The sequence below is a fragment of the Coccinella septempunctata genome, chromosome 7 (assembly GCF_907165205.1).
Source record: "Coccinella septempunctata chromosome 7, icCocSept1.1, whole genome shotgun sequence".
NCBI classification, from domain to species: domain Eukaryota; kingdom Metazoa; phylum Arthropoda; class Insecta; order Coleoptera; family Coccinellidae; genus Coccinella; species Coccinella septempunctata.
In genome coordinates this window covers 22,902,615-22,928,257 of record NC_058195.1, presented here as the reverse complement: position 1 = coordinate 22,928,257, position 25,643 = coordinate 22,902,615, and the positions used below count along the sequence as shown (strand labels likewise).

At 39.2% G+C, this 25,643-nt stretch overlaps 1 protein-coding gene across 1 annotated transcript in view; it reads left to right on the top strand.

Annotated features, from left to right (window-relative positions):
* LOC123317472 overlaps positions 1-25,643 on the top strand; it is a 49,433-nt gene that overhangs the window by 9,886 nt on the left and 13,904 nt on the right. The gene's annotated exons all lie outside the window — the stretch shown is intronic.

Sequence of the window (25,643 nt, the reverse complement as noted above, 5' to 3'; positions counted from 1 at the left end):
CCAGGTGACTTATCTTTTTTCATATTTTTAATCACACTTATGATTTACGACATTGAGATTTCGTCATCAAGCGATGTCATCGGACTATACGCGAGGAGCAGGTCTAAAATGGACAAATCCGAGTCGTTATTCTGATTCAAGACCTGTGAGTAATGCTCCTTCCATCTTTCGAGAATTTTTGTATCATCAGTTAGAATAACTCCATTAGTATCTCTTATAGGAAAGTTAGCTCTTCTGCTTGGACCATAAACAGTTTTAATAGCTTCGAAAAAACGCCTGTAATCATGGTTATCGGCGTAAGCTTTTATTTCCCCAGCTTTTTCTTTCCACCAGCTGTCCTTGATTTTTCTTATTTCTTGACGGACCTCGCGTTTTATGTTATTGAAACATTTTTGGGCTGCAACATCGCCAGGCTTGTTGATTGCTGTTTTCATCGCTTTGTGTTTTGCCTCCAGAAGGGTTGCGATATGAGTTTTTTTCTCGGCGAACCAGTCTGGGGATTTTCGGGAGCGTTCTGTGCCCAGTATTTCTTTCGCTGAATTTGTAAGAGATGATTTGAAGCGAAGCCAATGACTCTCAATGTCGTCGTCATAATCCGGTGGTGTTAGGCTATCTTTGAGGGCAGCTGTGAAGCTTTCCTTTGTAGAAGGGTTCTGTAGTTTGGAGATTTGAAGGCGCTCTCTTAATAACTTTGGCCTGCGTTGGTATTTTGGGAGCATTGAGATCTTCATTCTCGAGATTACCAGCCTATGATCAGTCCAGCACTCCAGATCTGCTCTGGGTTTAGTGTCTCTTTGGGATCTTTTCTTCTCACGATCACATAGTCGAGAGTATGCCAATGCCCTGAGCGCGGGTGGCGCCAGGTCCCCCTTGCATTGGGTCTCGTAATAAAGAAGGTGTTCGTTATACAAATATTGTGTTCTGCACAAAGAGCCAGCAGACGTTTTCCGTTCGAATTAATGCTATCTGTGCCGTGTTTCCCTATTATTCTCGGCCATAGTTCTGTGTCTTGACATCTGCCACTCTGGCGTTGAAGTCTCCAAGGAGGATAATTCGTTCCCTTTTTCGGATTTTACTTAATGTAGCAACGAGTGATTCGTAGAAAGTGTCCTTTGAGTTGTCAGAGGAGTTCAAAGTGGGTGCGTATACTGCAATGATGTTCACAAACGTGTTGTTTGCTGCAGGAAAGCGTAGAGTCATTAAACGTTCTGAGATGCCAACTGGATTTTCGATTAGTTTGGCGGCCAGGTCGTTTCTAATGGCAAAGCCTACACCATGTTGTCTGATTTGGCCTTCTGGCAGGCCCTTCCAGAAAAAAGTATATGCATGTTCTACCAACTTCGCCCGAGAATCGTGTCCCGCTTAAGGCAACTATTGCAATGGATGTTCGTTGCAGTTCCTTATCGATTAGGGCAGTACGCCTCTCTGGTCGGTCGGCCTTGGGGTTGTCTAGCAAGGTTCTGACGTTCCATGCTGCAAAAGCTATGTGCTTTTCATTGGTTGTTGTACGATGATTCACTCGCTCAGGCACCCTCCCCCGGAGATCCGAATGGGAGGGTATTTTATCTCCGGATACAAATTTTGTCCTGTTCGACTGATCCATCTTTTTGTAGGAGCTGCGTTAGAAGGTGTTTTAAAGCTGCACTGGTAACGCTGTCAGTGCAACTTTGGTTGCGGTTGCGACTAGATTATCTTGTATCACAGGTAACCTGAGACGACAAGGTCTGAGATGCAATTTAAGCAACGCAGAGAGCCATTTCCTGCTCAAGCCAATTTTAAGGCTAGGTGATTGTGGGAAACAGAGATATACCGCTCATGTTCGGTCGCCAGAGCCTCGTTCGTAAGAACAGGTGCACCGCGAGTAGGTGAGGTTGGCATTTGAGAGGAGAGGCTATAAAACGCATCCTCCCCCCTTACTCGCCTTGGCGTGTACACCCAAGGTTGCCACAGAAAGACCACAGTAACCTATCCCGTCCTACCCCAGTTGTGTTCCGTTTAGACTTCCCGTTTACCGCAGACTTCTGTCGCCTGGCTATCTGGTGACGAAAACCAATCGGCAGAAGTCTCGAAGTTTTTCTACTGGTAATGCTTGGCATGTGACACCCAAGGTTTCCACAGAAAGACCACAGTAACTTATCAAGTACTACCCCTGTTGTGCTCCGTTTATATTTCCCCGTTTACCGCAGACTTCTGTCGCCTGGCTATCTGGTGACAGAAACCAATCGGCAGAAGTGTCGAACTTTTTCTGCTGGTAATGCTTGGCTTGTACACCCAAGGTTGCCACGGAGATACCACGATAAACTACCCCGTTATCCTGTAAATTGTTGCATTGTGTTTCACCTGCATCAACCCCGTTCCGTTTATTGAATAGTTTCAATTCTGATTGGCCTGTACACTGAAAATCACTGAAAGTTCTCGGGATCAAACCCATTGCTAAATTAACCGATTACAGAGACTTGGATCTTTCTGAGACACCCGGTTACTGTAAATTTTTGTATAAACCCCGTACATCCTTTATTGTCTCAGAAGGAATCAAAGTGACCGCTATTGATTATTTTCTTTAATACCTGATAGTTTGACTGAACATAATTAATTTGAATATTCTTCGATTCATTAATTTCACTGTGTTGAGTTTGAACTTCTGATCACCGTGACAAGTTAATTATTGCATTTCTGTTTTCCTCATTTTTGAACTTGGTCATCAGCTGTATATATTTCTTGACTTGGAAATAATTGTATGGTTCACTGTAATTTAGATTGTTGCAATAAATTCGGTTTTAAAGTACTTGTTATCGCTACCACCTTAGATAACCCCGAACTCTGTCTCCGACTAGTAGGTACCTGGGTGGGTTTGCTATTTCTCCCTATTGAAATAATAGCTGGCGCTCGAGATTAAACCCTTTTACGAACCAAACCCGTTACAACCCATTCCTGACCATATCTAATAAAGCACGAAGAAGCCACATCCATCACGTCTGCCTTTGGAGTAATGTTCGAAATTCGAACATTATTTCAAATTATCCATTCTGGTATTCATTTCCGATAGAAAATTCCATTAGAATTCGAATTGATGAATAATCGAAGTGGATCACGACACCAACCGAAATCTGCTGACTGAAAGGAACACGGTATAACAACTGGGGACTTCATTTCCACTTGTGACCAAATAAGGAAATGTTATTTCATTGTTATGGTTCGATTTAGTATATAAGCATAGATTGTAATTAATAAATCGTCATTAACTTATCGTTTGATCAATTTACCTTACCGGCAACTGTGGAGTTAAGACTTCCCTTGAACGTTCTGAGTCTGGTCGTTCAGTTGCCTCAAGTGTTGTTTCAAACAATATAAGCAACACTATGGTTAAAGCTAAAACAGCATTACTTGAAAACCGTGCAGAAATTAAAATGCAGAAACTGATTGGCAAACCTTTGCATGGGAGGCACCACAACGAGGTCAACCATGATTATGTCGACATATCATCGTCGAACTACTGGTTGGATTCCGGGAGGTTGTTTCCTGAGACAGAGGGCTTCATGCTCGCCATCAAGGATCAGGTGATTCCAGCAAGAAATTACATGAAGTACATCGCTAAGGATTCCTCAGTGGCGGACGATAGCTGTCGTTATGGCTGTGCGACACTTGAAACTATCCAGCACATCACCGGGGGATCTCAGGAGTTCGCGGGTACGGAGTATAAAAATAGACATGATGCTGTTGCCAAGATTCTTCATCAAGAATCTTCTAAGTTCGAAAAGGGTGCCATATTACAACTATCATCCGGATGCTGTATTGGAAAATGAACATTACAAGCTCTACTGGGATCGCACGGTTCTCACAGACTGGAAAATAACCCACAATAGACCAGACCTCATATTGCTCAATAAGGATGAGGACAGAGCACTATTCATCGACGTGGCAATTCCAAATAATAACAATCTTCTAGATGAGCACACTGAAAAAATTTCAAAAAACAGAGATCTCGAGGAACAAACCAGAAGACAGTGAAAGCTGAAAGATATCAAGACCATCACTATTGTCCTTTCATCTACAGGCCTGATACCGAAGAAACTACTAAGGAACTTGAGGAAACTTCAGTTGGACGAAAATATCTATAGAGTCATGCAGAAGGCGGTACTACTCGGAACGGCGAGAACTTTACGCAAGTACATGGGGAATGCAACCGGTGTGAACCTAGCAGACCGTTTCCAGCAGACCGTTTGACGGAAACACCCGAACGCGGTGACCAGTGGCGTACAGCCAAAATTTTATAACATGGAAACTATTCGTCGGAGCATAACCATATTTAAAATGTAGGATCTTTATATCGATGTGATTAACCACAAAAAAAAATCAGCGACTCGCATAGGGATCCAGGGGGTGATTCGTCATCCCCTAAATTTCAAAATTTTATAACACGGAAACTATTCGCTGGAGCATAACCATATTTTGTACGTAGGATCGTTGTATCGATGAGATTAACCACACAAAAAAATCAGCGACTCGCATAGGGATCCAGGGGGCGATTCGTCATCCCTTATATTTCGAAATTCGATAACACGGAAACTATTTGCCGGAGCATAACCATATTTGGAACGTAGGATCGTTATATCGATGAGATTAACCACACAAAAAATCAGCGACTCGCATAGGGATCCAGGGGGTGTTTCGTCATCCCCTAAATTTCAAAATTTCATAACACGGAAACTATTTGCCGGAGCATAACCATATTTGGAACGTAGGATCGTTATATCGATGAGATTAACCACACAAAAAATCAGCGACTCGCATAGGGATCCAGGGGGTGATTCGTCATCCCCTAAATTTCAAAATTTTATAACACGGAAACTATTCGCCGGAGCATAACCATATTTGGTACGTAGGATCGTTGTATCGATGAGATTGACCCGAGGGGTGAACCGGTCGTGAATTGTGGTGTACAAATTGCAGGAATTGTCATGAATTGAATTGAATTGCCAAGAATTGTTGAGAATTGTCATGAATTGCCAGGAATTGCCAGGAATTGTGGGGAATTGTCAAGAATTGTTGTGAATTGCCAAGAATTGTGTGAATTGTCAGGAATTGTTGAGAATTGTCGTGAATTGTGGAGAATGGGCTATTTTTCTAAATTTCAAAATCTAAGAATTTTTATAACTCTTATACATATATGGAAATTTATTTTTTTTAAATTTTAACACATTGCATTCGGTCGGAAATTGTGATTTCAGAAGAGCTCTCTTATTGAACATGGATATGTTCTAAGGTATAGAATTCAGAAATTTGTTTTTGTAATATGTGGATATTTCGGTGGATATGGAATTCTATATTTTCTTGATCGGTTTCACTGGTGTCGAATTGACAAAAATTACTAGACTGTAGTAAGGGCATTCTACGTTACACGCTTTTACACAATCGAATGTTCATTAAGTTTCGAAGGGTGTATATCTGAATTTTGAAGCAAATCTCTTACGTGTTGGATAACTAATGGAAATGGGTTTCCATAAATAATTCGAATTCGATTTTGGAGTTTTAGGAAACTTGGCCATCGTCGTAAATTATAAAGAATTGTTCTGAACTATTAATTTCCGTGAATTGTTCGAAAATTCTCATGAATTGTCTGGAATTGTTATGAATTGCAATGCATTTTCTAATTGTTGGGTGATTCGCTGTCTTGCAATTCATAGGTGTCCAACTATTAGGACGCAGAAAGGGAGGTTTGCACATGTATATGGACATGTATATAGTCATATTCATGTAGACATGTATATAGTCGCATGCCGGCGCAATAGTGCAAACTCCGAGTTTAATTTCTGTATTCTGTGATTTGAATTAAAGTGATATAAGATTGAGCAGGTAAGAATTATACAACATCATTTTTTCATTATTTCTTATTGATACACAATAATTTAATACGGGTGTGAAGCCAGTTTTCTTTCATCCACAGTTACAATCTGTCAACGCCGCGCTCTTAGGATAACTGTATTGTTCAGTATACAATTCTTACAGTTCTGAAAAAGATATTAATGCTCGTTTTAGGATTTGAGATTCTCTTGGAAAAAAAATGAGATATGGTGCAATCGGATATTATTCATACCTTGATTTATACCAATCAAAAGCTCATTGTCAGCCCGTACAGGGGGCCTGGAGGGATTCAAAGTTAAAAATTTCAAATTTTCTCGAGACATGTGCATTCTTGAGAATAGAGTAAATTGGTTCGATATAACATTTTACATCATGAACAGTCATCAAAACACATTGTTAACCTGTACAAGGACTATTCACCAACAATATTGGTGAATATTGGTCCCGATCTCTTTGCGTTCAATAGCAGGTACCTGAAACGATTCCTTTGGTTGAAACCGTTTTATTACTCTGTTGGGAATAACCCATTAAAATCATTGTTAAGAACGGGCGTTCTTTCTTCAATGCATATCATATAATTTTGGTTATTTCAACCTCATTTTTAACACTTTTATAATTTCTGAGAAGATGTTAATTCGAAATGTCGGTCTATATCGGTATATCGATAATGTCAATTATATATTCACAGCTTCTTCCCTCTCAACCTGACAAAGATCATTCGGAGGTTCATCTAAGACTTGGAGACTCGCTTGGAGATGTCTCTCCAAGTCTAAAATGAAAATTTTTTGAAACATTTGTCTAATGTTTCAAATAATATATAAATCATATATTTCGATTATACCATTTGTAATCAATAGAGCTTTAGTAATGTAATAATTAAGGTTCGCGTTGAATGAATTCCTAGATATGTAGGTACACACTAAGGATCATCGAATTGGGCAATTCGGAGAGGAATATATTTTCATCTCTTCATAAACTTTTTAGGGTTTTCTCTCCCAATCTCTGAAACAAAATCAATTAAAAATGAAATCAACGATTTGCTCCTGCGTAAATTCTTGCACTAATTTGTCAGGAGCAAATTAACTAGAAAAAATTGTTGCCTGACAATGAACTCAAAATAAATAACGTTGAAATTATAATTCTTTGTTTCAGAGATTGGGAGAGAAAACCCTAAAAAGTTTATGAAGAGATGCAAAATCCTCCCAAAATAAATTTCAATCGATATCTGAATATATTTTCAGTTGATTAATCAGTGAAGATGAATTAATAATATTAATAATTGTTTTCAGCACTCAAAAAGTAGACATAGATATTTCAGCACGTGTGTCGAATCTCTTGATGGATATTCTGTAAGCTATTTGTTATTCCATATAAATTGAACGAACAACATTTGTGAGAACACAATCTTGATTTCAAAGCACCATGTTTCTGAAACCTGGTAAGTTGTGTTATTATTCTGTAGTACTTCACATACTTTCATAAAATTCCATAAAATAACTCGACATGTTGATGTATGATTTAAAATTAATAGCTTGCACAGTAACCATTTTTTTCAACTATTCGATCAATTTGCGTTTGATAGAAGGTACTGATTCAAAAGATTCCACCTAGAAGTATTTCTTCGCTTCATAAAATTTTATAACTCAATTTGGAAAAACCTACAAAAATTGTCGTTACGAACGGTAACGCTCTGTTGTATTCAATATTAGGGTTGCCCATTTTGACCAAAAAGATTTTATGCACAGAATAACTCTAGAGCCATTTGCTGAGGGAAATTTAAAAAATTTACCTGAAAGTATTTTTTCGGATCATACAATTTTATACCTCAATTTGGAAAAATCCAAAATTGTCGTTATGGAAGGAAATGCTCTTATCCTATATTAGGTCGTTTTCACAACATTTTATTCAGTTGAATCTCAAAGTTGTTTGAATCAGCCTATATAACTATATAACTATGTTGATGAGGGGAGGTTAATAGTACATCAAACAAAGAAGTATAGGATATCCATGGATAGAAGCAATTTCTGTAAGCTAGCCTCAGTTAGCCCTAACTACTATCTGGCTATATCTATAAGACTTATTATTGAGTGGTTTCAGACCTCTCATAGTGTGATGTGAAGAAAATTCCCAAAATATATATTCAAAAAAGAAAAAAATACATAACTATGAATTGTATTGAATTGTCATGAATTGTATTGAATTGTCATGAATTGTATTGAATTGCCATGAATTGTATTGAATTGTCCGTGAATTGCCGTGAATTGCCATGAATTTCCTTGAATTGTGTGAATTGTTGAATTGTCTGAATTGTTTTATATGCTATAATAGGAATTGCGTGAATTGTCTGAATTGTGGTGTACAACATTTTCATGACCGGTTCACCCCTCGGATTGACCACACAAAAAATCAGCGACTCGCATAGGGATCCAGGGGATGTTTCGTCATCCCCTAAATTTCAGAATTTTATAACACGGAAACTATTCGCCGGAGCATAACCATATTTGGAATGTGGGATCTTCATACCGATTTGATTAACCACAAAAAAATCAGCGACTCGCATAGGGGAACAAAGGGGTGATGATGATGATGACGAAGTTCGAAATATAAGGGATGACGAATCACCCCCTGGATCCTTATTCGAGTCGCTGATTTTTTTTTTGTGGTTAATCACATCGATATAAAGATCCTACATTTTAAATATGGTTATGCTCCGACGAATAGTTTCCATGTTATAAAATTTTGGCTGTACGCCACTGGTCACCGCGTTCGGGTGTTTCCGTCAAACGGTCTGCTGGAAACGGTCTGCTAGGTTCACACCGGTCCGGAGCATAACCATATTTGGTACGTAGGATCGTTGTAGCGATGGGATCAACCACAAAAAAAATCAGCGACTCGCATAGGGATCCAGGGGGTGATTCGTCATCCCCTAAATTTCAAAATTTTATAACACGGAAACTATTCGATTTTTTTGTGGTTAATCAAATCGGTATGAAGATCCCACATTCCAAATATGGTTATGCTCCGGCGAATAGTTTCCGTGTTATAAAATTCTGAAATTTAGGGGATGACGAAACACCCCCTGGATCCCTATGCGAGTCGCTGATTTTTTGTGTGGTCAATCTCATCGATACAACGATTCTACGTACCAAATATGGTTATGCTCCGGCGAATAGTTTCCGTGTTATAAAATTCTGAAATTTAGGGGATGACGAAACACCCCCTGGATCCCTATGCGAGTCGCTGATTTTTTGTGTGGTCAATCTCATCGATACAACGATCCTTTGTACCAAATATGGTTATGCTGCGGCGAATAGTTTCCGTGTTATAAAATTTTGAAATTTAGGGGATGACGAATCATCCCCTGGATCCCTATGCGAGTCGCTGATTTTTTGTGTGGTTAATCTCATCGATATAACGATCGTACGTTCGAAATATGGTTATGCTCCGGCAAATAGTTTCCGTGTTATGAAATTTTGAAATTTAGGGGATGACGAAACACCTCCTGGATCCCTATGCGAGTCGCTGATTTTTAGTGTGGTTAATCTCATCGATATAGCGATCCTACGTACCAAATATGGTTATGCTCCGGCAAATAGTTTCCGTGTTATCGAATTTCGAAATATAAGGGATGACGAATCACCCCCTGGATCCCTATGCGAGTCGCTGATTTTTTTTTGTGGTTAATCACATCGATACAAAGATCCTACATTTTAAATATGGTTATGCTCCGACGAATAGTTTCCATGTTATAAAATTTGGGCTGTACGCCACTGGTCACCGCGTTCGGGTGTTTCCGTCAAACGGTCTGCTGGAAACGGTCTGTTAGGTTCACACCGGTTTTTCGCACTCTGGCCGCTCCTTGCCTTTGCTCGGGTGACAGTGAAATCTGATGCTGAGGCACATCGATTGTTCGTAAAAGCATAAAATGAGGCTGCCTTGAGTGAGAGAACATGTCGTGAGTAGTTTCAAAAATTTAAAAACGAGATTTTGACGTAGAAAACAAAGATCGTGGTGGAAGGCCAAAAATTTACAAGTTGATTCGTCCAAGCGAAACAAGTACTGGAACTCTAGACCAAACACAATTAATGAGATTGAGCCGAGCTTTGAAGGTGAAAACGCTCTTAATACTACTCCAGACACGACAAAATTGTTCTTCTACATGATAATGCTGATCCGCATATAGAAGTCTTGTTGAAAAACTATTTGAAAGCACTTGATTGGAAAGTGCTATCCCACCCGCCGTTTACTCCTTAGAACATAGATACATGAAATGGAAAATAAACATTCCCAAGACTGGAGTGAGATAGTTACTCAGTGTCGCCAATCACAATTGAGACATTTGTCTCGGAGATCATTGCCACATCAAATTTCAGTACGAATAGATGGAAAGCATGTAAATTTTTCAATAGAACGCCTTTGCCTTAGTGTCGCGCTAGACAGAGAAACATCGAATGTGTGTACTACAAAACATTCATTTGTAGCACTGAATGTCCAATCCATGTATCTATGTTCTAAGGTCTACACCAGACATTCCACAGTCCGATTATCTCACATCATATGAAAATACCAAAAATTGGGTGTGTTCGTGGATAACCTCAAAAGAAAAAAGTTGTCGCTGTCCGGAAGATGGAATAAAGTTGGTAGTGATCGACAATACTTCGATTAAATGCAAACTGCTATTCTTTTACAATTAATATTAATTTTTGACCAAAAACGGCGGAAACTTATTGAATAACAGAGCTTTGTTGCTTACAAGCAGAAAGCAATCGACCTGAGGTCCTTCAGCTCGTATACACATCAAGAGTAGTAGCAAAAATTTTTTTTTTATAATTCTACAATTCTATTTTTCTTGGTCATATTGCTGCAATGAAAGTATAAGCGAATTGTGTGGATACTTCCTGGCCTACGTTATATGTTCCCGGAAAAAAAAGATAGTACATATATCCTATGATTCTTTAAGTAAAATGTAGAATCTTTTGTTTAGTTTCGTGAAGCGTTCTACCATTGTTTGGACTCCGGTGATTTGGTAGAGTGATTCGTTGTATGGGTTATGTAGTTAATTTCGTGAATGTGTAATTTTGGGAATCGTGCGGAGCGACGTAGTTTCTGCAGTTCTCAAATTCTTGATATCTGGTTGTCTACATAAAGACTGGATGCGCATATTCCCGTATGGGTCTACATATTGTTTTATATATTTTGACTGCATTTATGTATTTGTTGAAGTTCATTTTGTTGTCAATCTCTACTCGTAGGTACTTTAATTCTGTTAATGCTGTTTAGGCAATTCCTTTTATATTCACGGCAGGAGAATTTGGACAAATTTCATGGTGGAATAAAATGTATTGTGAATTACTTGGGTATGATTTCAATCTCCATATGCTAAGCCATATGCAATTTAGATTCGTTATGCCACTCCACATTCCCAAGATCAGAGCCAGGTGAGCGTTTTTGTTTGTTGGTTCAAAATGTTCAATCCCTGGGTACAGCCTACAATGGCCTACAACTGATGATTAATCAAGAGGAAGCAGACGTGATAGCAATAACTGAGCACTGGAAGTGTATTGATGAACTAAAAACATATCAATTCAGTGGTTATAAACTTGTTTCAAATTTCAGTCGTTCAAGGGGCCGTCATGGGGGTTGTGCCATTTATAGTAGGACTAAATTTAAATGTACTGAAAGGCTGGACTTTAGTTCACTAAATATATGTAATGTTTTCGAATGTTGTGCTGTTCAACTGAAATTCGAATGTCGCAAGTTGCTCATTATCTGTGTTTATAGGCCCAACACTGCACCACTTGCTGATGTGGGTTTATTTCTTGAACAGCTCAGGGCAGTTCTTGAACGATGCGCCACAGAGAAGGTTGAATATATTCTGGTAGGTGACTTCAATATTAATATTTTAACGAATTCCCCTGATAAAGTGGAGTTTTTATCCTTATTAGAGAACTTCCATGTGAATGTTACTAACTTTGCACCTACTCGTCCTGCATCTGGGTCTTGCGTGGACAATGTATTGACCTCAGTTACTGGTAAAACTGAAGTTATCGAATACTACATCAGTGACCATTCGGGACTCAAATTCGTCTCCAATCTTCATGTGAATTCAGATAATGTATTACATAATACAAAAATCAAAAAACGTTTCATCAATGAGAAATCCATCGACAATTTTCTCCAGGAACTTTCTTATGCCGTATGGGACGACATCTATGCCAGTCAGCTTGACCCTAACCAACTCTGGAAAGTTTTTCACGAACGCTACTTGGAATATTTTGAACGGTGTTTTCCTAAGCGCACTATTAGAGTATCTCCATCAACAAGAAATTTCAAATATTCTAAGGAAATTAAAGAACTCAAGGGAATTTTGGACAAACTACACACAGTTATATTTGCTAAGCCTGAATATAAGAAAACGTATTCAATTTAAAAAAAAAATATGATTCTCTTTTGTCCAAGAAAAAAAAAGGAATATTACAATAATATTATTCTGAATTCAGAAAATAAGTCGAAAGCTTCCTGGAAGATAATCAAATCACTTACAGGAAAAGGGAGTTTAAACAAGATTCCTCATTCTAGTAGTGACCCTTCTTCGCTTGCAAAAGAATTCAACAACTTTTTTGCGGACATCTCAACAAAGATAACTAAGAACTTGGCCAAATCTCCTATGGGAGATTCGGTGAAAAGGCTGGAGAAATCTTTCTACATGTTCGATATTTCTCAGAATGAAGTTTTGTCCACCGTCAAATCTTTGAAGAATAAAATGTCTTGCGGGTATGATGAGGTACCAATGAAAGTCTTGAAGGCATCAATTAACCATATAATTGAACCACTTACTTTCCTCATAAATCGTTCATTCAAGGAGGGTATATTTCCCGATAACTTGAAGATAGCCATAATAAAACCACTATTCAAGAAGGGTGATATTGATGACTTGAATAACTATAGACCTATAAGTATTCTCCCCTCATTCTCCAAGGTTTTCGAGAAAATTCTTTGCAAAAGATTGTCCAGTTTTTTCCGTAAGTTCGATATACTTTCACCGAACCAGCATGGCTTCCTTAGGGATAGAAGTGTTGAAACTGCTATTTTTGAGCTTCTTAATGAAATAACAGTTGCTATGGAAGAGGGGGAGATTCCATTGGCTATGTTTTTAGATCTTTCCAAAGCCTTCGATTGTGTTGATCATAAAAGGCTCTTGGAAATCCTTGAGGAATGTGGAATAAGAGATACACAACTGGAACTTCTGGAGAGTTACCTAACATCTAGAAAACAAAGAGTTGTCCTGGAGGTTAATGGCGATTATTTTACATCAGATGATGTTGATATAACCTTGGGCGTTCCCCAGGGCAGCATTATAGGTCCACTTCTATTCATTGTGTATATAAATTACTTGGCTCTTTTGAATTTTTGTTCATACAAGAAAGTTTCATTGAGATTGTTTGCTGATGACACAAATTACCTGATCCGTTCTCCTTCTATCAGTTCTGCCATTCATGATTCAGATATCGTTATGAACCTTATATTTCAGTGGTTGTCCAATCACAATCTTGTGATCAATGTGGATAAGTCTCAATGTTTGTTTTTCTATAGTGAGAGATCTAAACTTCAGTATCCTACATCGATTCACGTTCTAAATGGTACTGTTCGGGTGGAGGCTGATGTCAGGTTTTTGGGGCTGGTTCTCGATAAACATCTGAAATGGGGACCCCATATCGAGCAATTAAGAAGTAGACTTAACTCCACCTCCTATGCACTTTTCATGTTGAGAAGTCAGGTTGATTTCGAAGTCCTTAAATTGGTTTATTATGCAAACTTCCATTCGCTAATTTCCTATGGAATTATTTTCTGGGGTTGTTCCACTCACGTGGACACAATTTTTGTAACTCAAAAAAGAGCATTACGTACCATGTTAAGATTAGGTTATAGAGCGAATTGTAGAGGACTGTTTAAGGGAAATAATATTCTGACAGTTTACGGTGTGTACATTTATAAATTGTTAATATTCTTCAGTAAAAACAACCATTACTTCAGAGATTTCAGGAATTTGAATAACACGAGAAGAATGTATCCCTACATTTTACCTTTACATAGTACTGTCAACAGGGGTAAAGCTGTGGAGTGTATGGCTATAACTTTATTTAATGTTTTACCAAGGAAGCTCAGAGATATAATGTGTCATGAAAAATTTAAAAAATCATTGTATAGTTTTATTCTGGATTGTGAACCGTATAGTTTAGAAGAATTTAAGGAGTTTTGTAAGAAATGAACAATGTTTTGTTTTTGTGCGATTTGACTTGTTTCATCTTTTATTCCAAGCTGGTGTAATTGTTTGAGACCAATAAACATTTATTATTATTATTATTATTATTATTATCGCGATCGCTTCAGTGTGCACTGAATTAGTTGCTTCCATTGCGTTTGCACGGTTATAAGAGATCCGTGTCGAATCAGGGTCGGGTTGCTTATCGAATCACCTGTCGCATCGTTTATCGTATCGCTCCAGTGAGAACCGCGCCTAAAAGCAACCGTACGCAAGCAAGCCAACAAAGCAGCGTATGTTTCGGGCTGCTTACGTGATGTCATTTGGAGGAATAAGGATTTGAGGTTGGACGAAAAAGTACGCATATATAAAGCATGTATTAGGCCTATCATGACGTATTGTATCGAGACAAGAGCCGATACAGCAGAAACCAAGAGGATTCTGAGGACAACAGAAATGAAAGCGTTGAGATAGATAGCAGAAAAAGCACTGCTCGACAAAATACCCGATAGTCAGATAAGAGAACTCTGTAAAGTCCAGGATGTTGTGCGGTGAGGAAGACAGAGAAGAAGGGAGTTGGACCAGCATGTTAGCAGAATGGGCCCTCAAAGATTAGCCCGAATTGCGAGGGATTTGAAGCCACTAGGAGAGAGACCTCCAGGACGTACCTTCAAGAGATGACGTGACAGCTGGCAGTCTACATCGCAGTTACTTCTGCAGAACTCAGCATTAGACTTGAAAGATCGTCAAGAACAGGCCTGAGGCCTAACATAAGAAGAAGAAGAAGTACTTCTATATTTAAAAAGGAATGCATTTCGTTTTTCTCTTACGCCTGTTTTCACAATCGAAGGTTAACCTTTGGTTTAAAAAATTTTACAGGTTAGGTGTTTTAAAATCATACAAAAATAGGTTAACTATCAATAAACTTAACCAATACCTGTATGGGTAAACCTGAAGTAAAATCACAGAATTTTTCTCTATGAATTCCATTCAAAATCCATCATAATCGCTTTTTGAAGTATAGTTCAATCAACGTTATAATAATATAGATTGGAGTTACCAAAAATTGTTTTATCGATTCAAAAATTATTATATTGTTAATATGTGCCTACATATAGGATTTCGATATTGACGCATATAGCAGTGATGAAGAGGAACTTCGACGACATAAAGAGATCCGTCATAGACCGAATTATTTCAGAGTCTACGACAAGTATATTTTTTTTTAAGTATACTATCAAAAAGATTCTTTTTCAGTATTTTCGATGAAATATAGCATTTGATCGCTCATCCAACAAGAAGTTATAAAATCAAAAAGTTGTACCTAGAGTGGTTCCAAACTGCACCGAACTGTAGAGAATATTCATGTTTCTTGCTATGTATACACAAACATTAGGTATTCAAAAGGTATTGATCGAATGGCAAAATTTGAACTGATTAGTAACTGAATGATTCGTTTTTAGTTTGAATTTTCGAAATTTTCCAATTCAACTATATCATAGACATATAAAACGAGAAGAAATACAACTCCCTTGCTAAAATTCTTTGACACTGTTTCTAGCGCAGCGCTACTTCCAAATCACACCGGCAGAAATCGGAACTACTGCTCTGTGGCAGTAGTCGTTGAAAGTGGGCCATTTTTAAAATCTATTCATTCGATTTGAAATTCTGAACACCAGTAGACTTTGCGTCGTCTTACTTGCAATTTACAAATGAAACTATTTCATTCATTTGCAACAAAACTGAAGATACTACATTAGGTACTGATAAATTAATGAAAAATTAGTTGATTGAAAAATAAATCGTGATTTTTTCAACTATTGAATTGTAGGTACATTAGCAATTAAAATTGAAGACTCAAATTGCAGGGAGTGTTGTAGTCAATTACAAATTATTGAAAAATAAAATGAGAGCAGTTTAGGAAGGATCGAAATATTTATCAACTTTTAAACCATATCTCTAACAAGTTTTTCTATAGAAAATGACATTGGTTACGAATATAACGACATAACTATCACAATAAACCAGAAATGAATTATAGGTATTCTTGTAATTCGTCCTGTTGACTGGATCTTCGAAGTCTTCTTTTCGGTAAACTTTCTATTTCTTCTGGTAAAGCATTTTCGAGGGAAATTCTTTTAAGGAATGTTGAGGTTTCAAATACTGAAAATACATCCATAAATAAGTACTCAGTCGCACAATTGTACTCCATCTCAAATTAGGATTTTCATAAGACTAACGCTTGGTTTTTTTATCATCTTTGAGTATTCAACTCGGTCGTATTCAATCTCGATGGTATTATTTTTTGAACGAATATATGTAGTATAGAATCATATTAACACATCGTGTACTGTGCAAACGTATTTCGGAGTGCTCCTCAATTTACACCATTTTGATCGATTTCTTTTTGAATGTTAAAAGTTTGAGTTTGTTCATTTGAGTGCTGAGGTAGGAATTTCCCCTTATTTTTGTTCGTTCTGGTTTTTCTATTAGGAAAGAAGTCGCTGTTTTTTGGGAGTTCCCCTTGTATATTTTCTTCCACGGCGGCGGCAGCGGTTACACATATTAGCTCATCTTATCTGCTGAAACGAGGGTGTTCATATGTTTGATTGTATTTTCTGTCTGGAACTGAAATACGCTGCTCAACACTGAAACGTTGCTTCCTCTGTCTTTCTCCCCGTCCTATTCCCATTTAACGCGGTCGACCTTCTGTGATAAGTCTCTCCTATAGACCCAGGAAAGTGAAGTGTGTTTGATCCTGGTTCCCTTCCAATACAACAGATGAACTGCTAGTGTCAGTTTACATCTGGTTCCGCGTTTGCTCATCAGTTGCTGCTTTGTTTAATCTGATCCTAGGGATTCAAGAATACCGTAGTACTGGATTACTGTTCAGCCGTCATAATGCCAGCTTGTCTGAGTTGTTCCAAAGCTATACCACATGAATCTGGCTCCATTTCCTGCTCAACTTGTAGAAATCATTTTCACCTACAATGCGTCAAGTTCACGACTGAAGACAAGAAGGCCCTTGATGAGGTTGGTACCAGGTGGTTTTGCACCTACTGCACCTCCTCCCGGAGAAATAAGCGGATTCCTCCATCCAACTTGTCAAGCTGCGATGCCAATAAACCATCCAAATCGACTTCTGTTTCGGAAGATGCACCACTCACGATGCGTGAGTTCAGACTATTGATGGACAAGTTGGATGGTCTATCATCTAACATTGTTGCAATTCAAAATGACATCGCTACAATAAAAGATACCCAGCGTAATCTACAGATTGAAGTTTCTCGTTGCTCATCTTCAATTGCCAAGCACGACCAAGTACTAACCCAACATGAGAATAAGCTGGAGCGGCATGAGTCCGAATTATCTGATGTGATTACCAACCTCTCTGAGGTGAAAAAGGATATTTTGGAGCTGAAGGCTGATTTCCGTACTTCTAACGAATGGAGCACTCCAGTGGACACTGCTGAGATTGTGGAGCGGGTAGGGAGGTCAAACAATATTATAATTCGAAACGTTCCGGGATCAAACGTGATTGAGCGGGACACCACCCTGGTCAATCAAATCATAGATTATAATATTCCTCAGCAGTCTCATCATGTCATCTCGATATCCCGGATTGGCACTCTTGCTCCTCCCAAGAACCGTCCAATACTTGTGTCTTTCGGCAACCCTACTATCGTCAAAAAAATATTGAGGAACAGAAAACTTTTAAAGCAAGTAGACTCTTTTCGAGGAGTTTCTCTTTCAGGCGACATGACTCCAAATCAGTCCAAACATCTTCGAGAGTTGCGTGATAGTCTTAGGCAGCGGCAGCAGCGAGGGGAGACTGATCTTACTATAAGATTCATCAGGGGTGTTCCAAGGATAGTCTCCCAAACTGTTGATAATGATTCGGAAAACTAACAGGGCCTGTACATCTATGGAACTTACTTTATACAAATGCGCGTTCACTGAAGAACAAGATGAATGAGCTCGTGACACTCGCTGACCACTTCAGACCTTCTTTCAGTATCGATGGTTACTCATTGTTCCGGAGTGACAGTGCTACAAACGTTGGTTTCGGTGGCGTTTGCATCTATGTTGTGGAGGAATTACGTAATAGTTTCGATATCAAAGTCACTAGTCTTGCGTTGCCTGGCATCGATACTATATTTTTGGACTTGTGTTCTCCTGAATTCTCAGCCTATGTTGGCTGCATATATCGTCCTCGTCCCCCCTCTTCAGACATTTCTCTCTTCGAGCATCTGACTTCCATTTCAGGTTGCAAAAGAAATATAGTTATTGCTGGGGATTTCAACTTCAGAGAGCTCACCTGGCCAATTACTGGTCCCCCACCTGGTACTTCCTTGTCTGCACAATTCCTCACAGTGCTCCAAGATGCAGGTCTATCCCAGCTTGTTGATTTACCTACAAGATTTATACCGGGCCAGACTCCGTCCACACTTGACCTTTTGCTGACTGACGATGATGCCCTAATCAATGGAATCACTCCTCAAGACCCTATCGGGAAATCGTACCACGCAGTTATTACAGCTAACATCCAGTTCACATGCTACCCGAGGACCACTTGTAGTAGAAAAAAAAAATTATTGATTACTGCTCCCTGAACCAGAGTTTGTCATCGGTAGATTGGGATCAGGTGTTTTACCCTGGTATCGATGTCGACACTGCCTGGAATTCTTTCGTTTCCGTTCTCAAAGAGAATATAGATAATAGTACCACCTTTCGCATCACTCGAAATCATGGCTGAATGATGGCTTGATAGACCAAATCCGCTACAAGAAAAGTCTCTGGCAGCGATACCTACGTAATAGATCGCGGACCAGCTATGATGCTCATAGACGCTATTCGAACCAGTTGTCGGCATCCATCAAGTTGGTGAAGGACAATTTTGAGAACAAATTGGCTAGCTCAAGAAATCGGAAGCAATTCTACAAATACGTCAGATCGACTCTCAATTCAAAAGTTTCAACACCTCATGTTCGAGACCATGATGGTGAGATTCGCTCTGATTCTCTGGAATGTGCCAACTCCTTTGCCAAATCTTTTGCTTTATCGTTCACATCGGAACCGGATGGCCCAATTCCTGCTGTAGAGGCACCAAGATGCAACCAGACTTTGGATCGTATTGACTTTGATTCAACGGATGTTGGTGATATTCTGAGATCACTTGACCCCACCTCCGCACCAGGTCCTGATAACATCCCAGGAAGCATCCTTAAAAACTGTGCTGAGTCTCTAGCTGATCCCATTACCAGACTACTCAATATGTCTTTCGACTCTATGAAGCTGCCTTCATTATGGAAACATGCCAAAGTAACTCCAGTGTATAAGAAAGGGGACAAGCTCGATCCTTCTAATTATAGGCCCATAAGTTTGCTTTCGATAGTTGGTAAGATCGCTGAGAGATTGGTGAGTTCGAGACTTTTGTCGTTCCTTCAGCTCAATGGCATTATTTCTGCTGATCAGCATGGTTTTCTTCCGTGGAGGTCAGTCATAACTGCCTTGCTGAACTGCTTTGACGAGTGGACTAAGTCAATTCATAGAAACATTCCGATAGATGTTGCATAGTTGGATTTCTCGTGTGCATTCGATCGTGTGCCGCACAGAAGACTCCTCCACAAGCTCGACCATTTTGGTGTCAGGGGTGGTCTCCATCGGTGGATTGAGTCGTTTCTACTGGATCACCGATTTCAGGTGAGGGTGGCGGACGTTGTTTCTCCGGGATTTGCAGTTAGTAGTAGCGTGCCCGAGGGTTCTGTCCTCGGCCCAATACTTTTTTTGGCCTACGTGGCTGATCTGCCGACGGGATTGGTCTGCCGTCAATCTTCATATGCTGATGACATTAAGATCTTCGCCGATGTCTCTTCAAGTGCAGGCTTACAGCAGGATTCAGATCGCATATTCGAGGGGTCCAACAGGTGGCTCTTGCCATTGAATATTGAAAAATGTGCTATTATGCACTTGGGAAAAGGAAATCCCGGGCACGACTATTTCATTGATGGGCACTTGGTACGTGTTACCAGATGCCATAGCGATCTTGGCGTTCTGGTTTCCGACGACCTCAGTTGGTCCCAACATATTGATAGTGTAGCAAGCAGAGCTAATAAACTCATATACCTCATCAGGCGATCATTTCCTCGATGCTCAGTGGAGACCTGCAAATTACTCTACACGACTTATATTCGACCCATCCTGGAGTATGCTGGTCCTGTCTGGGCACCTGTGCTGGATCGAGATCGTGAAACCCTGGAGTCGGTCCAGCGTAGAGCTACCAGGATTCCATTCGGTGTCACACGTCCAACTTACGAGGAGAGGCTCAGTTTGTTTGGTCTACCATCTTTTTCGGATCGTCGTGCGCGGGGCGATCTCATCGTGGCTTATCGCGCCCTCTACGGGCTTTTCGGATGTGATATGAGTGGTCTGTTTGTGATGGATCGGGCGGGCCGCCGTGGTCATCGTTTCAACCTGTACCGCGAAAATTTCAAGTGTACAGTTCGTGAGCATTTTTTCTCCAATCGTGTATTCCGAGCTTGGAATGCACTGCCTAGTGAAGTGGTATGAGCCCCGTCAGTGAACGCTTTCAAAAACCGTCTTGATCGGCACTTGACTGTATCGTAATTCTCATTCTCTTTTTTCTTGCCTTCTCTTTTTGGTTGTATCGTTATAATTCTTTTTGAACTCTTGTACGTCTTTCGCTGTCAGTGTGTTTTTTTTTATCTGTATGTATCTGAGATGTATAGGCTCCTGTCTCTTCTCTTATCAATATTAAATAATAATAATAATAATAATAATACTTGGAAACCGTCGAACACTCTGCAGAAAGTAAAATGCAGAAACTGATTGGCAAACCTTTGCATGGGAGGCACCAGAATGAGGTCAACCATGATTACGTCGACATATCTGCGTCGAACTATTGGTTGACTTCCGGAAGGTTGTTTCCTGAGACAGAGGGCTTCATGCTCGCCATCCAGGATCAGGTGATTCCAACAAGAAATTACATGAAGTACATCGCCAAGGATGCCTCAGTGGCTGACGATAGCTGTCGTTATGGCTGTGCGACACATGAAACTATCCAACACATCACCGGGGGATGTCAGAAGTTCGCGGGCACGGAGTACAAAAATAGACGTGATGCCGTTTCCAAGATTCTTCACCAAGAATTGACACTAAAATATCAACTCCTAAGTTTGAAAAAGGTTCCTGTTCAAAAATCGAGGGTGTTATGATTTTTAATTAAAGAGTAGTGGACTGTATTAAAAGATAATTGAGTTGGAGATGGTATAAAAACATTTATTAAGTATCATTCACAACCATAAAATGAATATGTCACCGGCATGAAGCTAATACAGTAAAAAGCAACTAATATTAACCACATCTATAAACTCAGAGAGACAATATCCAATTAAAAACAAGGGATGGTCCAGAGCAGTTCAAATGAGAAGTCACTTGATGTCAGACTTAGACGTTGAGGAGTTCAATAAATTCAATATCAACACAACGGTTACACAGTGATAGGGCAATCAATTGAAAATTGATTGCGAGAGCCTCCTTTTTCTATCAGAAAACGCGAAGGTCAGAGTACTGAATTTTAAAGAGAAGACGCGAGAGTACAGAGAAATAGGCCCGAGGTGAAACTGCAATGTCTAAGTCTGATCATCAACGAGAAATCGATACATTAAATTTGAGTTGATCAATAATGTTAATGTAAGTATGAGCAGAACAAGAGTAGCACAAGTTAAATGAGAAGCACAGAATTAATGAATTTGAGAAGCACTAGAATATTAAAAATAATATAAAAACGGCAATAAATTCTAATTAAATGAGAAGTTCGATAATAATTAATTTAATGAAAAGGACAATCATAATTAATATGAGAAGAACATAGTATAATTCATATACATTGAGATGATCTTGAAGAGTGCAAAAATTTATCAATGAATTCAGCATTTACAGAGACGAACTGCTTACAAGTAAGCACGATTAGAACGTTCATCAGAAAAATAAAAGGAACAATTGATAAATTAAGAGAAGTCATGAGAGTACTGAGTTGAATAAATCTCTAATCGTAGATTTTGAGATGTGCTGAAGGCTGAGAAAACTAACATGCATGTTGAGTCCGATGAATGAATATAGAAGAGAAACAATGAGAGTACATATTATAAAGAGTAGACCATAGTAAATGAGTAGACATGAGTGTTCGAGCAGACTTTCCAGGGTGGAGCCTAGGTCGAGGTGTATCGAGCATTATCACTGATCGCTTAACGAAACTTGAGGTGTTCATATCCTTTTCTGAGAAAAACAGCAACATCCAGGGTCCACCCTGGAGAATATGAGGATTTATTCATCTGAAACTCAACACCATGAATTAGTCATATGTATAACGAGGTGATCATAAGAGTTGTTATAAAAATGATTAAACTGATTCTAATTATAAAGAATATTAAGAGAAGACAATGAATCAGATATCAATTTTATGGAGATGACCTTGAGAAGTTTCAATCCTGGTGCTACATACCCATTTTCATGTGAGAAGATCTAGAGAAGTCTGAAAATCTATATAAATTATGAAATATAATAAAATATATAGGTCTGAGACGACAATGGTTCGAGTTGAGTTGAGTGGACTTTTCAATTGAGCAGTGCTCGCAAGGATTCGGAATCTATTTCTAGATTCTGAATCTCTTGCACGTGGACTAATTTCTTCAGAGTGAAATGGTCATGAAAATGGTGTAATTTATAATTTTGAGCAGTCTGAGATTACTTTACCTTATGAGATGAACAATTGAGCACCAGGATTGTGCGAGAAGACTTAAAAATTGAGAACAACTAAAAGAGGTGAACTTAAAATGAGGTGTTACAAAATCACATTGATAGCAGCGCGAAGTTAATTCAACGGAGCTAACGAAGAGAATCTTAAGAATATGTAAATGTGTAGGTTTTTCACTTCTGAAAAACACGGAAAGTGGGGCCGCTGCGTCGTTCAACCAGCGCACCGCCGAGTCGGGGTACCATACGTGGCCACCGGAGCTGGTCAGGAGCGTCGACTAGAGAGAGGTCGGAGGGGGGCTTCGCTCAATTTTTAACATTCCGCCCGCCATAACTAACAGCGTTAGTTATCGAGATGACTAGAGAGGTTGAAATTCCTTCTTGGTTGCTTCGTCTGAAGAGTTGACTGGTAGAATTGCTTTCTTCGAGATTGGTCTGGTTAGAGTGGACGTGGAGGTCTTGAGGGTACCCTGCGTGCATGGTCATTACTCGCCCTAATGGCCACTTACAGGGAGGTAATCGCTCGTCATTGATGAGAAAGGGACGAGATGGTCTGACACGTTGTTCTGGTGATTGTCCCATGAGTTGTTGAGCTCTTATACCTCGTTGCCTTGCACATACAACACACTTCAGGATGTGGGATTTCACTGGGGCTCTTCTTCCAATGATCCAATATTGTTGTCGGATGGTGGACAGTGTGAGTTGTGTACCTCCGAGGAGTGTTCGTTTGTGAGCAGAATCTATAATCAGAGAAGTCTATTGAGAAGCTCGAGGAATTGTTGCAGGATGCTTGCTATCTGTGTCTAATAGAGCGTTGGTGATTCGTCCGCCTACACGAATGACACCTTCATGGTCGATGAACGCCGTGAGTCTACTGAACACATGCGAGGATGACAGAGCAGTACCATTTTGAAGAGCCTTGAGTTCTTGAGGAAAATACACTTGTTGAGTAGCCTTGATCCAATAGATCCTTGATTTTTCCAAGTCAGTTGAGGTGAGCGGAGTTGAGAAGTTCAGAGTTGAGGAGTGTCTGAGTCGGGCGAGGACTCTTAAACAAAGAGAGGTGATTCTTAACAGTTTATTGAGAGAAGAATACCTGTATATAAGATCCCACGAGTAGTCTTGAGTTACGGCCGTGAGGAGGTTCTTGGTGGGTCTTGCTCAGATTCGGGGTCAATTGTCGTTGCCGGCTGACGATTGGGCCAGGAATCTGGTGACTTGGAAATCCATGGTGGTCCCGTCCACCATAGAGTGCTGTTCAGTAGTTGAGATGACGAGAAGCCACGAGAAGCACAGTCCGCTAGATTTTCCTTGCCGGAAACGTATCTCCATTGTGCACCTGGAGTTAGTTCTTGGATGAGCTCTACCCTGTTTCGAACAAAGTCCTTCCAGCGAGCTGGGTGAGATGTGATCCACGTGAGAGAGACTGTTGAGTCCGTCCACAAAGTCGTTGAGTGTATCTGTGTATCTAAAACACGATGAGCATAATTAGTTAACTTGGCCAAGATGAGAGATGCTGTGAGTTCGAGTCGCGGGATTGTGAGGCGTTTCAAATAGTCCAAGAGCTAGTGAACCCTGGGAGTAACGGTCTCCCTGTAAGGTTAGAAATTTGTATACTTACGATTTATGACATGCTAAGAGCAATAGCCATGACCTGGCAGGCGTCAGCCCTGCACGTCATCAGCCCCTTTATTTTTTGGACTGTTAAGTAAATTGAGTTTCAGAACTTGTTTCTGTAAATTTGAAAATTTAATAGGATAAAGTTCATTTATTGTACATCTTAAAAAAAAATTGACAGGCGATTACAATAAGCAAAAGTATATGACAGATCAATTAGAAAACGTACAGTTGATGAGGTAAAATAAACTTTATCCTGTATACTTAAAATTTTTATATGTTTTCAAGTAAACGTCTCAGAGTAAATAAGTACAATGCCAGGCGGTTTTGAACAGCATAAGACCTTGACAGGCGAGGGGACAGCTGCTAAGGGCGTGCTAATAAGATATGTTACATGAACGCATACAGTAAATGATAATTGTAATTTCATCGTAATTCTGTAACAATTTAGCTTCAAACCGCTGGATACTAAAATTAACATCAACATCTTCATCATTTTCCTCGAGTATTCCTTGTAATAATTCAAAGTATTATTTACATAAGTATGTGAATGAAAATATCCTTTTTTTATTTATTATTTCCTCGCTGATAAAAATTTGCATTTCATCAAAAGCCAGTTTGTGAAAATATTTCCAAGTCTTCTTCGGTGGTGATTTTGTCTTCGCTTGTTCTTGTAAAGTATATATGGCAATTGTTCGACAGCTATTATGATAAAAAATCAATGGGCTTAAATCTGCGCTAACTTTTTCATAAAATTCATTATTTTCGCCAAATTCTTTCAAAACTTGCATCAAACTTGCTCTTTCTGACGAGTGAAGAGGTTGGTACCGCCCTTTCACTCGTTTATATTTATTTCGACAAAACACACATAGCCTATCAGCATGGCTAGTTTTAGTAACGGGCACTTCAGCAGATGTTGATGATCCGCTTTCTTCAGTAGCTATTGGAGGGGCTACTGTCACTGTTTCTAAGTTTGTCGATGTCATTTCTATAAAAAAAAGCCATTGGGATATTCATATTTAATAATTAATTATAATTTTTATTTTTACGTAATTATTTTTATTTCCGTCAATAATAATTAATAAATCGTGATTTGCACATTAATATAATTATTGTTACAGTACCA